The sequence below is a fragment of the Lontra canadensis genome, unplaced genomic scaffold (genome assembly GCF_010015895.1).
Source record: "Lontra canadensis isolate GAN:19392208 unplaced genomic scaffold, GSC_riverotter_1.0 scaffold7, whole genome shotgun sequence".
NCBI lineage: Eukaryota > Metazoa > Chordata > Mammalia > Carnivora > Mustelidae > Lontra > Lontra canadensis.
This window is the reverse complement of record NW_022631001.1, coordinates 30558521-30564690: the sequence shown is the minus strand read 5'-3', so window position 1 is coordinate 30564690 and position 6170 is coordinate 30558521. Positions and strand designations below refer to the sequence as shown.

Genomic DNA, 6170 nt, shown 5'->3' with positions numbered 1-6170 from the left:
AATGGCCGATAGCTACATGAAAAGATGCTCAACATCACCAATCATCAGGAAATGCAAATCAAAACCACAATGAGCTATCATTTCAGACCTGTCAGAAAATGGCTAGTATCAAAAAGACAAGAAATAACAAGTGTTGCTAAGAATGTGGAGAAAAAGGAATCTTGTATACTGCTGGTGGGAATGTCAACTGGTGCAACCACTGTGGAAAACAATACAGAGGTTTGTCAAAAAATTAAAAACAGAAATAGGACATGATCCAGTAATTTCACCACTGGGTATTTAACTGAACAAAATGAAGACAGTAATTTAAAAAGATATATGTACCCCTATGTTTATTGAATTATTTGCAATAGCTAAGATATGAAAGCAACCCAAGATGAATGGATAAAGAAGAGGTAGTATGGGGCGCCTGGGTGGCTCAGTGGGTTAAGCCTCTGCCTTCGGCTCAGGTCATGATCCCAGGGTCCTGGGATCGAACCCCACATTGGGCTCTCTGCTCCACAGGAAGCCTCCCTCCACCTCTCTCTCTGCCTGCCTCTCTGCCTACTTGTGATCTCTGTCTGTCAAATAAATAAATAAAATCTTTTTTTTTAAAAAAAAAAAGAAGAGGTAGTGTACATATACAATGGGATATCACTCAGCCATTAAAAAAAAAGGATGAGATCTTGCTGTATGCAACAACATGGGTGGATCTACAGGATATTACACTAAGTGAAATAAGAGAGAAAAATAAATACCGTACAATTTCACTTACATGTGGATCTAAAAACCAAAACAAATGAACGAACAAACAAACCAAAAAGACTCTTAAATATGGTGGTTGCCAGAGTGGAGGTGAGTGGGGGGATATGAAAAATAAAGGGAATTAAGAAGTACAAATTTCAGTTACAAAATTAGTCACAGTGATGAGAAGTACAGCATAAGGAATATAGGTAGTAAACTGTAATAATCTATCATGACAGATGGTAACAACACTTATAGTGGTGAGCATTTTAAGTGCTGTATAGAACTGTAGAATGTGTTGTATACCTGAAACTAATATTGTATGCTAATTTTACTTCAATTAAAAAAAGTACATTCCAAGATTATAATGATTAGGAGTTTTCATTTGTTAGGACTCACTATGGGCCAGTCTGCAATGTTCACTACGGAAGTTATAGGCTCAACTAAACATTTAGGCTCAGAAGACTACACGGGCCATATTTGGTACTAATTCATTCAGAAGGCCACTGGAGAGAAAATACAACTTGCTAGCAGAGTAACTGGCATTGTTCTTCAGTGGGAGTCCTTATAGGGTATAGCCAAGTCAAGAGATCCACAGAGGTTGTACAAAAAGCATATGGACTGAAAAGCCTTCCCAAAAGAGCCAGTATCTTTTTTTTTTCTAAGATTTTATTCATTTATTTGACAGAGATCACAAATAGGCAAAGAGGCAGGCAGAGAGAGAGGAGGAAACCCAATGTGGGACTCACTCGATCCCAGGACCCTGGGATCATGACCTGAGCCGAAGGTAGAGGCTTTAACCCACTGAGCCACCCAGGTGCCCCTGAGCCAGTATCTCTTTTAACAACTCTGAACAGAGCACTCATTGTTCCCCAAAGAGCTTGTCAAATTATAAGAGTCATTACACTCAGGGAAGTTCAGATACAACTTTTTACCCAATTTACAATTCTCCCAAGTATGGATGCAATTCAATTTTCAGCGTTCATTTTATCACGCTTCTCTAAGCCAGGGGTTTTCATGAGCAATTTGATACCGAGGAAATCTGACAATGTCTGGAGACAGTTTCAGCTGTCACAACTGGGGGCTCTTATAGGCACCCATTGAGAGAAGCCCAGCGATCCTGCTAAACATCTTACAATGCACAAGACAGTGCTCTACAATGGAGAATTATCCAGCCCAAAGTGTCAGTAATTCCAAAGTAAAGAAACCCTGCTATAGAGGATACATAGTGACTAAGAGTACATACTTGGGAATCATACTGACATGAGGTTAAATCCCAGCTGTACTAGTTACTACATATACGAACGTAAGCAAATTATCTAACCAAACCTGAGTTTTCTCAACTGTAACATGGATATAAAAGTACCTGTCTGATTGAATTATAGGGATTAAAAGAACACTCATCCACTTCTTGGCAGATAATATGCAATCAATATCCATTTTATTGAGTTTTTTTTTAATCATAAATGGATGTTGAATTTTGTCAAATCATTTTTCTGCATCTATTGAAATTATGTGATTTTATTTTTCATTTTCTTAATGTTGTGTATCGCATTGACTGATTTGCAGATATATTTGCAAATCATATCTGGTAAGAGATTAATACCCAAAATATATAAAGAACTCCTACAACTTAATATCAAAAAAGAAATCTGATTTTAAAATAGGCAGAAGATTTTAATATTTTTCCAGAGAAGACATTTGAACATTTTTCCAAAGAAAACATACAGATGGCCAACAGATACATAAAATATGCTCAACATCACTGATCATCAGGCAAAACCAAATCAAAACCACAATAAGGCATCACCCCATACCTGCAAGAATGATTATTATGAAAAAGACAAAACATAACAAGTGTTGCTGAGTATATGGAGAAAAAGGAACCCTTGTACACTGTTGATGGCGGTGTCAATTGGTGCAACCACTCTGGAACAGTGTGGAGGTTCCTTAAAATGGTAAAACAGAACTACCCTATATCCAGCAACTCCACTTCTGGGTATATATCCAAAGAAAATGAAAACACTAACTGGGAAAGATATACACACCCTCATGTTCACTGCAGCACTGTTTATAATAGCCAAGATACGAAAACAACCTAAATGTCCATCAATAGATGAATGGATAAAGGAATTTATTTACACACACACACACACACACACACACACACAGAGGAATATTATTCAGCTATAAAAAGAATAAAATCTTACCATTTGCAACAACATGGATGTACTTTAAGGGAATTATGATGTGAAATAAAGTCAGAGAAAGAAAAATACTGTCTGATTTCTCTTACATGTGTAATCTTAAAAACAAACAAAAATAGAAGTTCAGAGAACAACCTGGTGGTTGCTAGAGAAGAGTGGTAGGTGGGAGAAATGGGTAAATGGGGTCAAAGGTCTCCCAGATCTCAAATTTTAATACCATTCTTCAATACAAGGAACCGTGGCTCCATGGAGAAATGACTTATTCTAGAACTGGAGCAAGAAATATACAAGATGGGAACACCTTGGTGGTTCAGTTGGTTAAGTGTCTGCATTTGGCTCAGGTCATGATCTCCGGGTCCTAGAACAGAGCTCCACACCAGATTCCTGGCTTGGCGGAGTGGGGGGGTGTCCTTCTCCCTCTGCCTCTCCCTCTGTCCCTCTCCCTGACTTCTTCCGTCTCTCTCTCTCAAACACACACACACACACACACACACACACACACACACACACGGTGGGCTTGGAGCATCATGAAGTGCTTGAAAATAGATAAGAGCTCAAAAACCATTTACTGGGGAATGTACAAGGTAAATAGGAGCCAAAGGAAAGAGCTATCAATGGCCAAAGCTGAAACAATATGAGCAATAACTGAAACTATAAAATTAATATCCATAAGCTACACTAATATACATGACTGACTCAACCAATAAATAAATGGGGGAAAAACAGACCAAACTCTCATGTAGAATTCCAAATAATTTGTGTAGATACTCAGCCCCCCAGGAGGAGGAGCATAACTCTCCATCCCTTGAGATTGGGCTCTGCATAGTGAATCCCTTCCAGAGTAAATATGGGAAGAAGGAAAAAGAATAAATTTATAGTGGAGAAACCTAAAAAATATACTTCAGCCACGTGATCAAAGTTAACATCAATAATGACAGGTCATGTTACAGTGTGTCCCTCTGAGACGATGTGGTAGAAAGATTTGCCTTCCCCAAACCCATAACCCCAGTCTAATCATGAGAAATTCTAACAAATTCTAATAGATGGGTTTCCTACAGTATACCTGACCAGTACTCCTCAAAACTATAAAGGTCATTAAAAACAAGTCTCAGAAACTGTCACAGCAAAGTCGACCCTAAGGAGATATGACAACTAAATGTAATATGACATCCTGGGTGGGATGCTGAATCCGAAAAAGGACATTAGGCAAAAATTAAAGAAGTATGATTTAAGTATGGACTTCAGTTAATGGATCTAATTAACAGATATAATTAACATACTGATTTGTTACTAATAGGGGAAATGGGTATGTGGTATATGGGAACTCTTTGTACTATATTCTCAATTTTTCTTTAAGTCTGAAATTGTTGTAAAATAAAATTTGTATTAAAAAAATTAAAAGACACTTGCCTGATGTATAGAGATTCAAAAGGATGTGTAGTAAATTTATGAAACAGAATTAGGGAGCCATTCAGTAAAATAGGATGAGATTAAGGTAAATTCTAAAATGAATTAAGAGACAGGCAATCTTGGGGCACCTGGGTGGCTCAGTGCGTTAAGCCTCTGCCTTCAGCTCAGGTCATGATCTCAGGGTTCTGGGATCATGCCCCATGCCGGGCTCTCTGCTTGGCGGGGAGCCTACTTCCCCCTCTCTCTGCCTACTTGTGATCTTTCTCTCTCTCTCTGTCAAGTAAATAAATAAGATCTTAAAAAAAAAAAAGAGAGAGAGAGAGAGACAGGCAATCTTGATTGGAAGGAGTAAAGAACAAAAAGGGATACTTCATTGAACCAGTGATATGAGAGACAAATCTAAAAGTCTCTTCCAAAATGCTGAGATAAGGGAGAACAAAATCTTATGGTGAAAAACAAATTAAAATTGTTTTCTACAGTTTCTTAAAAACTGTTTCTCTCCATTCACCATCTTGTACAGATGTATTGGTACCATTTATACACTCATTAGTACCCCCATTATATCTCCACCAGACACAGAACTAAGTGTATCAAGCGAAGGACGATTTTGAGATCCAACACAAACCTTCTCTAAGCTTATGGAAAGCATGGTTCGTTAAAAAAGAAAAAAGAAAAAAGAAGTTTCAAAGTGCTACAGAGGTATCATGGGGTCCCACCAAAGAATAAACTATATGCCCACTTTTTAAATTACTATCAAGGGAGAAAGAAGGGAAAAAAGCACACAGGCAAATGATAAAAATAAAATGAAACACCAAGAAAGTACAGAAACTTAAAAAAGTAAAGGTAGAAATAGTAACAATGATATCCACTGTAACAGTAAATGTACTGGATAAATAATTTCACTGTATAAACACTAAAAAGACATCCAAAACAAAAGAACTGGGAAGAGGAAAATAAAAGGGATGATTTAAAACATAATAAACAGGGGCGCCTGGGTGGCTCAGTGGGCTAACGGCTCTGCCTTCAGCACAGGTCATGATTCCAGCATCCTGGGATGAGATGGAGCCCCACATCTGGCTCTCTGCTCAGCAGGGAGCCTGCTTCCCCTTTTCTCTCTGCCAGCCTCTCGGCCTACTTGTGATCTCTCTCTCTGTCACATAAATAAATAAAATCTTAAAAAAATAATAAACAATTATGCAGGCATATAATGATTTAAAAGCAAAAATGCATGAAAGTAGATGAAAAGGAAACTTTAAATGACTGAAGGTACAACTTATAATCAAATAGGACTTGTTAAATGTACCAATAACATAATTGGAATGTATTTATTGCAAAATCCTCAGAAAACAAAAGATGAAATCAACACTCTCCCCCACCCCCAGGAAATGGGACAGACTAAGGCAACTTTCTAAATCCTAAACACATAAACTAAAATTAAGTAATAATATGGTATACATGAAATTTGCTTAGTGCTATATAAAACACGACAATGCAGTTTCTATTCCAGCAGCTATGAAAATGTTTACAAAAGTTACTATATCACTTACAAAAAAACCTCAAATACAAAGTATCTACCAGTGCTACAGACCACACTTACTATCAGAATGAAACCTAGAATTTAACACAAGTAAAAAACATCCTCAACTAATTTGAAACTTAAACTTTGCATCAAAGTACAACTCAAATAAAAACCAGTAAAAACACTGGACATCAAAATCCATAGAGCACAGCTTAAGTTCCACCGTTAGGCAATGTCAAAGCCTTACAACCATATTTAAACAAAAATGAAATGAATTAAACATTCAACTCAAAGTGAGAAAAAGCAAGAAA

At 37.2% G+C, this 6170-nt stretch overlaps 1 pseudogene; it reads left to right on the top strand.

Annotated features, from left to right (window-relative positions):
* Window positions 1-3457: 3457 nt before the first annotated feature.
* The window catches only part of LOC116864917, a 7280-nt pseudogene continuing 4567 nt past the window's right edge, over window positions 3458-6170 (top strand).